Source organism: Schistocerca piceifrons, chromosome 4 (genome assembly GCF_021461385.2).
Source record: "Schistocerca piceifrons isolate TAMUIC-IGC-003096 chromosome 4, iqSchPice1.1, whole genome shotgun sequence".
Classification (NCBI taxonomy): Eukaryota; Metazoa; Arthropoda; class Insecta; order Orthoptera; family Acrididae; genus Schistocerca; species Schistocerca piceifrons.
Window position 1 is genome coordinate 131,718,000 of NC_060141.1, and position 12,294 is coordinate 131,730,293.

The 12,294-nt window shown below is 45.0% G+C and overlaps 1 protein-coding gene across 1 annotated transcript in view; it reads left to right on the forward strand.

The window, feature by feature from the left end:
- Positions 1-12,294, forward strand: part of LOC124795667 — a 296,867-nt gene that overhangs the window by 139,254 nt on the left and 145,319 nt on the right. The gene's annotated exons all lie outside the window — the stretch shown is intronic.

A 12,294-nucleotide genomic window follows, 5' to 3' on the forward strand; every position in this document is an offset into this window, starting at 1 on the left:
ATTATGAAAAGGATAATTTTTCATTCTATTGTTTGTATTCCAACATGGACCTTTAGTTGTTTAAAAGTGCCTTATTGTTTATCAGTGCCTATAATTCACAAGGGATTTGGTTTGGGAGAACATAGAATTCTCTGAGTAATATGAAAATACCAACTGAGGCATCCAGATCTGACAGTCAAAGCTGAAATCTATAATTTGAAAAGAATGGCAGTTAGTTTGATGTTGTTTTCATAGAAATGCACAGGAAGACATAGAATCTTTGTTATCGTGATCATGAAGAAAGTTGTTACCAGAATAGCTCAGGTTAGCAGAATGAATGTTACAAAAAGAGAGGGAGGCTAAGATCTTTGTGTCATCTCTGTTAAGTGTTCCTGTTGCTGCAGTACTGGGACTTTAATTGCTGAAGTTCAATACTGGAAAGTCTCTCTGTGTCTTTGTGATTTTAACACTTTGTGTAGAGTCTGTAAGTTGTGGAGTTCCATTTACTAGACAAAATGAAAGTGGAATCTTGAACAATGTTGTCATTTTGAGTGCCGAGCAACTTTGACCATTAAGATATGACAAAGTGTGCATTGAGCACTGTCGTGTTAATATGTCATAGTTCTGATACGCTTTTGGCGTTTTATGAATTTGTCTTTCAAACAGTGGTGAACCCAAGATGCAATAACAACAACACAGGAAGAGTAGATTGCTACTCATCAGGTAGAGGAGACATTGGGTCGCAGACAGGCACAATGAAAAAGAACTCTCGAAATATTCAGCTTTCAGGCTAAGTCCTTCATCAGATAGAAAACACACACATTCTTACAAGCACAACTCACTCACACATGACCACTGTTATCTCAATACACTAAAGTCTGATCAGGCTCACGGAGATGATAGTGCTCATTCATGTGTGAATTGTCCTCATGTGGAGGTGTGTGTGTGTTCTACTCTGATGAAGGATTTAGTCTGGTAGCTAAATATTTCTAGAATTCTCTTCCACTGTGCCTGTCTGCAACTCATTGTCTCCTCTGTTTGGTGAGTAGCAATCCATTCTTTCCATTTTTAGGGGAAAAAAGAAGAGCAACTGAAATAAGATCATTGAAATTGACATTGTTCTTGTTCTTGGATACTGCAGTTCATGAAGGTCTTTTATATGGCTAGTTACTGGCAGACACTGGGAGAACTGAGGCATGAGATAGCCTAAGTTAAGATATTTTGAGTCCATGGTAGATCCACTTGGAAAACAAACAGTGGAAGAAAATATTTTTTAATGAAAAGGTCTACAAGCAATTGTCTTTCTCAGCAATAAGGCATCGAAGCATTTGATTAGGACAGACTGTGACCAGTTTTGCAGGGACTAAAGCATACTAATCTTTCTGTGCTGCAGCTAAACAGCTTCCCCAAGTTCTTTGCTATACAGTCATCACTTCTCCATCATGATGGTGTCATTAATAGTATCCTCACTATTGTCCATCAAGCTATAATGTATATTCCTGTATATACCACTATAACCATATTCTGCAAAGTAATCGCCTTTCAAACTACGAAGGTGAATAAACTGGAAGTTATGAAAGTGTAAGCATATGTGTATGATTAACTAAATTTTACCAGAAGGTACTGATGCTGTTTGATCCTTAAGGAATGTTTAAGTATTTGTACATTTTCCAGTGAATTGCATCTTTATGTGAGGATCAATATGTTCCAACATGATAGCAGTAACTTTCATTCAGCTGGTCCTATTATTTTAGGAGTCATTTGTGTATGCCATGCTCGCACATCTTTTTATTCTAAAGAGGACAACATACCATGCATTAATAGCTTCAAATGCATTTGCTGTATGTTTTGTTACAAAAATAGGATCTGAGGAAATCCTATCCATAATTGTCATCAAGTTAGGTGATCCCACATCACATTTTAATATAATGGAACCTCTTGTTCTGATATTTTATTTCCTTATCTCCAGCAGTCTTCAGCAATAGCAGTATTTTACAGTTAGCTGACCACTGCACTTGTGATCAGAGAACTGAAAGTAGATATTTCATTGCTCTGCACCGAAGTTCAGACAGTTACATCCTGAATGATGCGGACTACAGTCTTGAAACTGCTGCATCCATGTAGGAACTGTTTGCTACTTCAGTTAAATCTCCTACATTGGTGTTCCTGCTGTGATGCTACAGGCTTTAAGACATTACTTAAACAGAAAAGTATTAGTTTGATACAAAGAATTCCACTCTGCAGTCCTACCAATTAGATGCTTTTGACCCATCATCACTACTAGGTACATGTGCTGCATCTGTGAAGAACCTACAGTGGTCAAAAGCAGAAAAGTACCACTGTAGATCACCACACTGTCTGCAAATATCCACATAGTGTCATGGAATGAGGACAGATGGCACTGTTGAAGATCATCTATTTGTTATGTGGATATGTAAGTACCACTGGATTAAAGGAGACCATTCACTGCAAAGCATCTGCATTGAGTCATCAAGAGAAACACTCTCTCTCTCTCTCTCTCTCTCTCTCTCTCTCTCTCTCTCTCTCTTATGCCTCTACATGGTGCCGTCTGGTTAGATAAACAGTGCCAATGCTACTTTTGGCAGGTGGACAAGGTTGGGATGGCGGTTGTGTTAGGTGGGGTAGGTAGAGGGGAAGAGAGGCAGGAGGAAGGGAGAGAGATTGGTGCTGGGTGACAAGCGGCTCGGAGTGAGGTGTCCACTTTGCCACCTAGGAATATGGGGGGGGGGGGGGGGAGGGGGATGGCAAGTACACAAGCCAAGGATGGAGCAGCACGCAGTGAAGGAAATGTGAATCAGGATGGGTGACAGGGCAGATGAAGGGGAAACTTTGGGGATGGTGTGTTACTGGAGACTGAGGACAGCACAGTTATGAGAGTGAAGGATGTATTACCAGTGTGGTGTCACCGCCAGACACCACACTTGCTAGGTGGTAGCCTTTAAATCGGCCGCGGTCCATTAGTATACATCGGACCCGCGTGTCGCCACTGTCAGTGATTGCAGACCGAGCGCCACCACACGGCAGGTCTAGAGAGACGTCCTAGCACTCGCCCCAGTTGTACAGCCGACTTTGCTAGCGATGCTACCTGACAAATACGCTCTCATTTGCCGAGACGATAGTTAGCATAGCCTTCAGCTACGTCATTTGCTACGACCTAGCAAGGCGCCATTACCAGTTTATATTGAGATTGTTATTAATGTACCGTCAAGAGCGATGTACACCAATTATGGATTAAAGTTAAGTATTACATCAACTACGTACTTTATTTGCTAGTATAAACTCCTTTAATTGTTCCAGACCTCACGCCAGTCTGCGTGATCTTAAACGCGTGCCTTTCGGCTACCCGTCATTGTGGATTGGCTGTCTTGCCAGTCCACAACAACCAGAATAACTCCCATATGCATAGTATACAGGAGCTGGTGGCAGAGAGAAGATTGTGAAGTAGCCATTGAAATTGAGCACGTTGTGCTCAGCTGCGTGTTGTGCCACCACATAGTAAACTTTGTTCTCGGCAACAGTTTGGCGGAGGCCATTCATCCTGGTGGACAGATGTTTGGTAGTCATACTGACATAAAAAGATGTGCAGTGTTTTCAGCAAAGCTGATATATGACATGGCTGCTTTCACAGGTGACCCAGCCTCTGAAGGGGTAGGATAAACTTGTGGCAGGACTGGAGTCGGAAGTGCTCGGTGGGTGGATTGGGCAGATCTTGCAACTTGGTCTAGCAAAGGGATATGATGCTTGTGGAAAGGAGTTGGGAGTGGGAGTGGCATAGGGATGGACTAGGATATTGTTTAGATTGGGTGGGCAATAGAATGCCACCTTAGGAGGGATGGGAAGGATCTTGGGTTGAATGTCCCTCATTGTAGTGCATGATCAAAGCCCTGATGAAGGATATGGTTCAGTTGATCCAGTCCAATGGAATAATGGGTGAGGGGGAGGGTGCTCGTTTGTAGCTGATTCTTGGGGGTGGCAGGAGGATTGGCAGAGAAACCTGTGTGTGGTCTACATTTGGGGGGGGGGGGGGGTTAGTCCATGCCAGCCTTGTGCGTAGTGGGCTTGGGAGTTTTCCTCACTACAGAAACAAGGTGCATCCAGAAAGTAAATTTCCCTATTTTTTTGAAAAACAAAGGCAACATAGTTACATGAAAGACTTTATTGGCAACAGGTACAGCAATGTTTGAGCTATTTTTCGACAGTCACCAAAAGAATTGAGACACTCGAAATAGTGTGGGATCAAGTTTTGTATTCCTGTGTCATGGGAGTCTGCCATCTGTGAATGGAACCAGCAAGTGACACTTGTCTTCAGTTCTGGGCAGGAAGTCAATAAGGAGAATGCTCTTCCTGTCCAGAACACATGTGCATCACTTTTTGGAGTGATACAGTCTGTTTGAATTTTGTCTTGCCAGAGATCCATTGTGACGCCAATGCACTGACTGCTGCTTGGTGTCTGGGGTCAGTGAGAAATCCACATCTCATTGCCCTGTCAAGGAAATTGTTGCCGTCGTCATGATGTCACTGTAGAAATGTCAGTGCTACCAAAAGTGTTTCATTTTGCGCTCGAGTGTCATGTTTCTCAGCACCCACCTGGCATGCAATTCCTTGAACAGCAGGTGCTTAGTGACAATTTCATGCAACAAGGATTGTGATATCTGAGGAAAATGGCTGCTGATCTCTGTAATCATGAAGCAACGGTTGCTGCTGCACCAGCTCAACCAGATGATCAATGATGAGGGGTGGTTAGCTACTGCGCTCTTCGTCATGGACACTTTGTTGACTTTCAGAAAAAAGCCTACACCAGCGACGCACCATCTGTTTGTTCATGATGTTCTGCCCGTAGAACTGACATAGTTGACAATGAATTTCGATGGGCACTATGTTTTGTGCATTAAGGAACATTATCACTGACTGGACTTCAAAGGTAGCAGGAGAACGAATAACAGATGCTATTTCGGGGCACTGTTGCCGGTGTACTGGCAGCAGGCGAGACTTGTCCGGCCAGCATTTGATTGCTACGTCATAGGTCTGTTGCGCATGCACGATTTTCCTGGCGAAATACCTCTACTTTGAAGGAAACAACCTCGGCAGACTTACTTTCTGGATGTGCCTCGTACATTGTCCATGGGTGGCCAGACAGTTTGGGAGAGATTTTTTGGTGTGGAAGGGATGACAGGTTGTTGGAATGCAGGCTTAGTGGGTTTAATGTGGTTAGAAGTGTGGATGGAGCCAGCGTAGAGGTGGAAGTCAATGTCCAGGAAGATTGAACGTTGAGTTGACAAGTACGAGGTGAAGTGAATGGTAGAGAAGGTTTTGAGATTGTGAAGGAATGAGAATAGGGTATCTTGGCCCTAAGTCCAGATTATGAAGTCATAAATGAACCTGAACCAGACTTGGGGTTAAGTGTTTTGGGAGGCTAGGGAGGTTTCCTCTAGACGGCCATAAAGAGGTTGGCATAAGGAGGTGCTATGCGGGTGCTGATGACTGTGATGTGGATTTGTTTATATACCTTCCCTTCAAAATAAAAGTACCTCTGAGTCAGGATATAATTGATAAGGTGTACAAGGAATGAGATGGTTGGTTTGGAGTCTAAAGGACATTGGGAGAAGTAGTGTTCAATACAGGAAGGCCATGGACATGAGGGTGTCTAGAGATGTGGCGTCAGCAATGATGAATAGGGATACAGGAGGTAAAGGGGTGGGGATGGTGGAGAGTCAGTGAAGGAAGTTGTTTGTTGCATTGATGTAAGAGACTAGGTTTCAGACAGATGGCTTGAGGTATTGGTCAACAAGGGCAGAAATTCTCACAGTGCGAGTGCAATAGCCAGATACAGTGGAGTGGTTAGGATTGTGGGTTTGTGGATTTTGGGGAGTATGTAGAAGGTTGGTATGCAGTGTATTGATGGGGTGAGGACATGGACTTCAGTAGCAATTGGAGATTATGCTGGACTACTAGGTTGGGATCACTGTAGGTGGAGGAGTCAGACAGTTGGCAGAGGCCTTCTGTCAGGTAGTCACTGTGGCTAATCATGACAGTGATGGAGCTTTTGTTTGCAGGGAGGATATTAGGCCAAGATCTGTTTTCAGGCTATGTATGGCTGTCCTTTTTTCTGCTGAAAGTTTAGTGTTCGTAGGAAGGGACGTAGGGAAGGATGGAGAGACCAAGTTGGAGGTAAGAAATTACTGGAAGGTGAGCAGCAGAGGGAGGAGGGTCGTAATTGGATAGTGATATAAACTAGGAGAGAGAAGGCTCCAAATCTTAATAACAAATTGTTTTCATTTTGTGTGCACAACACTTTCAAACACAACAGTTTCACCAAAAATGTCCGTTTCACAACAGTAACTGCCTCTGGTCGTATGTAAAGGCTTTTGGTGGTACCAAAGTTATTGTCCAGACACTTGTGGATGAGGCAGGAACTGAAATTGAGGGTAGCAAAGCAAAAGCAGAAATTCTGAACTTGTTTTCAAATGTTCCTTTGCAATTGAAAGTCTGCGAGTACTGCCCAATTCAGTTCTCATATCACTGCAAAGGTGAGTAACGTAGATATTAGTGTTAACGGGGCTGAGAAATGGCTGAAATGACTAAAATGGAACAAATCTCCAACAACTGATGGAATGTTTATCGTATTCTATACCAAATTTGCAGCTGAGTTGGCTCCTCTTTGAACTATGCTCTGCTGTTACCCATTAAAGAAAAAAAAAAAAAAGAAAAAAAAAGTAATTGGCACACATCACACTCGTCTGCAAGAAGATTAATAAAAGTGATCCACAAAACTACCGTCCAGTATCCTTGACATCCTTTTGTTGTAGAATCATGGTACATATTCGTAGGTCAAACGTATTGAGGTATCTCAAACCGAATGACATCCATGCCAACCAGCATGGATTCCAGAAACATTGCTCTTATGAAACGCGACTTGCACTTTTCTCACGCGACATCCTGGAACCCGTGGGCCAAGGCAGTCACGTAGGTGCAGTATTGCATGATTTTTGAAAAGCAGTGCCACACATACCCTCGTTATTAAAGGCGCAACTGTATGTGGTATGTAACTTCAAGTGTGCTTAGGCAAGTGTGTTGGGACACTTGCTGTTCACGTTGTCCATTAATGACACTGCAGTCAACATTAATAGCAACCTCAGACTTTTTGCAGATAATGTAGTTATCTATAATGAAATACTGTCTGAAATTTTAACGAGTCGTCATTTAAATTGGTTAACCCATACAAATATCTGGATGTAAGAATTTGTTGGGTTATGAAATGAAACAAACGTATAGGCTCGCTTAAAAGGCAAAGCAGATAGCAGACTTTGGTTCATTTGTAGAATACAGGGAAATGCAATCACTCTAAAACAAGAGGCTGCTTGGTGTGAATTCCAGCAAATTAAATCTTTGAAGAGATTTCGGGATAGCAGCCAGTCATCGTACACTTCATTCCGTGATATTTCAACTGGACGCCAGCCAGTCATCTTCAGGTGAACCATCAAAGACTGACGAAGACAGTCTCCACCTGCCTTATACAGTGGACCACACCACCCGGTGGCAGCGCCCTCGCTGGTGGAACTGCGAGGATCAGCTGTCTTCGGTGTTGCCGCTTGCCGCAGTTATCGGAGTATTCTGGCATCTTAGCCTGCACCAGATCTCGGAAATGACGGGATTCCACGCATTATCCAGCTGGTAGCCACCATTGTGGTTCGTTAGATTTTTTACGATGTATATTTCGACGGATTCTTTTATAACAGAGTCCCAAAAAAATGGCTCTGAGCACTATGGGACTTAACATCTATGGTCATCAGTCCCCTAGAACTTAGAACTACTTAAACCTAACTAACCTAAGGACAACACACAACACCCAGCCATCACGAGGCACAGAAAATCCCTGACCCCGCCGGAAATCGAACCCGGGCGTGGGAAGCGAGAACGCTACCGCACGACCACGTGATGCGGGCAGAGCCCCAAAAAGTTTGCTGTGTCATCCGCGTAGATGGCTACCATCGTGTGTTGTGTAGTCATCGTGTGGGAAGTCATTGATGTAGAGGTTACACAAGAGGGGTCCTAGAATTTTTCATTGGGGTACTCCCGCTTGTATACCGTGTTATGTTGATTGCCCTGAACTACAGTGTAGAAATCGTCTCGCTGTGTATGGTTTTATGGTCCACCTATAGGTTCAGGAAAGATTTGTAACGGTCACAGGTTAACACAAACGTCAACCACTGCGAAACTAAGACAACGTTTATTTATCGGTTCTACACTGCAACTAAGGTGACACCGGTGTGCCGCTACCATGCAGACAGTCCTATACGTAAAATATGAAACACACGACTTAATAAACGCACCGGACCAGTGCTGTCTGCTAGACACGCGTGCTCACAGCTACTACCTCTCACGCATATTGCAAGGTCTGTATGAAAGTACACATTGTTCCACTGCACAACACTCAGCACTGCGTGCCACACCAAACACATTGTTTGGAGGCAGTACATGGTTGACCTTGGCTGTTGTATGGGGGAACCATGCAGACTGCGGTAGCCTTGAAGCTTTCCCTGATGCAAACATTTTGGCGTGAAAGACTTGGAGTGTAGCGGACAGTACAGGACTAATAGGCCCATTGTTGAGAGCAAAAACAAAGAGCAATGCGCTCTCACATTTGGATGAAAGAAAACACACACAGCATTTGAGACACACACACAGCATTGATACAAAACTGGAACACCTGAGCCTTCTTGTATATCATAATCTGTTATCCGAATACTGATCAGCTTTAACATCGGCTAAACGAAAGCGTTCCAGTCGGCAAATTTTGATTTAGCGCTGCGATGGCGGGTTGGGCGGTTTCCCCCATTCACAACTGTCAGTGTTGCTGTTGTGTGTTCACACCTGAAACTTACTTGTGACAGAGCGTGCTGTTTTTGTGTCGTTGCCAGTGTCAGCGGAATGTAAATGTGCTGTTAAAAAAGTGTTTACGAGAAACGTAAGATAGGAGACCAGCCAAAGAAAGGTGCTATTACACCAAGCTTAGCTCGGGAATATGGAGCTGGAAACGGACATTAAAAAGAGCAGTGTGACCATTACAAAAATTGCTAGCGTACTACATGCGCAAAAAACTTGGCTCTCGATCTTCGCTTATAAGATGGTTCAGGGGAAGGCGAAACAAGCTTGGGGCTCTTTCTCGGAGGGCAGGCAGCCCGCAGTACACTGAAATCAACAGTGGATTCCCAGTGCGTAACTGCTAACTACAGTGCTACAGAGAGTTGTGTTGTTTAGTAGCTAACGTAGGCAGCGGGCGAGTGTTTTTGTACAGGCTGGAAGTCATCCGACGCCCACCACTTCTTTCCCTTCCAGAAATGTGCCAAGTTATATTGTTTGTACAATACTCGACAGCTGAGATGGAATCTCGCATTGAAAAATCAATAAAATGGCGGAACACAAGGATTTAAACACTGCACAAATCTAGGAGTAAGCTCGTGTCTTTCAGGTGAGTGTCACTGCACATGAAGAGCCATCAAACAGCCGATATGCATTAGAACTGGCTGGGCTGGATAAGGAATCTTCGGGTTTTGAAGGATGCGCGATTAACAAAATATTCAAGAAGCCTGAATGAGACTTGGTAATCCTGTCTCTCAAATATTGACGGACGTAAAATAATTGGCAGTGTCGGCGACAACCAAATCTCTTGCGACGGAAACAACCGTGCTGAAAAAGAACCATCCAGTGAGGAAGTTTTCCACTGCCCTGTGACGTCTATGAAGTGGTTGGAGCAACAAGAAGAATGTGACGCTGTTTTCGAATTTCTTTCTTTCAAACACTTGCAAGTTTTAGAGGCAAAAAACGAGTCTCATCTCTGAAGCAGTAAGAATGAGTTGTAGGCATTCTTTAACGAGCCATTTGAACTTTTCAAACTAGCCTATGTAGTCAGCTATCTGTGTTATCTGGAAGATGTGTGATTGAGATAAAGGAGAATGGAGCAGGAGGAAGAAATGGGGAAATTTATCCCATGATGCAACAACCAACCATCCTGTAGAAGGTGAAGAGCTAAAGAGTTCAGTGGGCGGGCCACGTAGCCCCTACGCTAGAAGAAAGACTGGTGAACAGATCATGTGAGGAGAAACCACACACAAGACGCGTCATGGGATAACCAAGGCAGAGCTACATGGACGACTTTGCAGCCATGCAGACTGGAGGAACCGAACACAAAACAGAAAGGAATGGAGGCAGTTTATGGAAGCAGTGCGTCGTCTGCTCGGCATGTGATTGCTGGCTAGGTATGGTACAATTATGTATGTGCTGCAAAATATATACCTATGTGTACAGTTGTGTGTTCCTTTCTTTCATTCTGCTATGAACACTACCCGCCCAGATAGCCGTGCGCGTTAAAGCGCCGCTTCTGGGACGGGGAGTTCGAATCCGTTCAGCAGATTAAAAACAAAAGTCGACGTGCCGGTCACCCTGGATGCGGTTTTTTGGCGGTTCCCCGTATCCTCGGATACATGATTCTCAAACATGTAGAAAACTTTGGCTCACTTTCGCATGAATCCCACACCATATGCACACAGTTCGGGGTGCGCACATCCCGTCCCGGCGGGTAACTGTGTGGCGACCCCGTAAATGAACCACGCCACGTCCGTTGTTAACCATATCGATACTGCACAGACGCGGGACAACGGCACAAGAAAAAGAGAAAGATGGTATTCTATGAACACTGGTGCAATATAATTACGTCAATGACCGTTTATCCGAAAAATCAATTATACAAACACCCCAGACCTCAACTGTTTCGGATGATCGATGCAGTAATCGCCACAGTATGAGAAATAAACGATCTTTCTTTCAAGTTTGCAGTGCACACTTTCACACCAACGGGCAATTCCGACACTGCCGAAAGACTTCAGGAGCCCAATGCAGTTATTGTTACGGTAAATGTGGTGCTACAGAAGAATGTTGAGGATTAGGTGGGTAGATCACGTAACTAATGAGGAGGTATTGAAAAGGATTGGGGAGAAGAGAAGTTTGTGGCACAACTTGACTAGAAGAAGGGATCGGCTGGCAGGACATGTCCTGAGGCATCAAGGGATCACAAATTTAGCATTGGAGGGCAGTGTGGAGGGTAAACATCGTAGAGGGAGACCAAGAGATGAATACACTAAGCAGATTCAGAAGGATGTATGTTGCAGTAGGTACTGGGAGATGAAGAGCTTGCACAGGATATATTAGCATGGAGAGCTGCATCAAACCAGTCTCAGGACTGAAGACCACAACAACAACAACGTCAGGAAGCATATGTCTCCTAAACGGCGTCCACTGAAACTGAAAATAATATAACCGTATTTGAAACCCTTATCAGGGATGGCTTGATCGATGACTGGTGAGTCACCCACAAAACGAAAGTGGCGGCGCGGCAACCTCGCTTGCCCGTGTCGCGTGCCCCGGCCGGTCAGGTGGGAGTGGGGGGGTGAGGGGCAGGCCGGCAACAGCGCGCGCTGCGCCGACGCGGGCTGTCCGTTGTGACAGCCGCTCAGTCGACGGTTGGCCGCGGAGCCGTGCGTGAGTGCGTGCCGCGTCGCGAGTGAGCAGTGGCGTGTCTGTGGGTGCTATGTGTGTCACGTGGACGAGGAGCCGCACGACATCCGTAGCCATTCGCCGGCGGAGGGTCGGGTAACGCCATGGTGTTCGGCAGTGGGACCAAGTTCCGCATCAGGAGGTAAACCCCGAGTCCGCAAGCTTAGCGTCTCTTCTATTGGGGGCGTTAACTCGCTTTCACTGAACCGCTCGCTTAGCTTCGCCTATCGATCTATCATCTTGCTCCACTGGACACAACTCAGCTCTAATTGGTCCTGTTCGTGGCTGCTGACATTTGACGCTGAGGAATGTTAACTGGACGGGTTCCAGTCTTGCGAGGAATTTAGGTCCCTACCTGAAACTACTTTCATGTCTGGCCGGTGCCCCGCCCACCTTCTCCATGCCGTAGGTAATTCTCTATAATGTCACCCGATTATTCATAACCGTTACGGCGAGTGCATATGTTTGAGTGGACAATTGGAAAGATGGTTAGCAGTATATCGCTCATGTAGCTGATACAGCATCAAAGTAGAATTCTTCTTTACTGCCATACCTCCAGAGCAGTTGACGATGTGATGTCGTGTGACTGGGGCCTCCCGTCGGGTAGACCGTTCGCCGGGTGCAAGTTTTTCGATGTGACGCCACTTCGGCGACTTGCGCGTCGATGGGGATGAAATGATGATGATGATGACAACACAAAACCCAGTCAATGAGCGGAGAAAATCTCCGATCCAGCCGGGAATC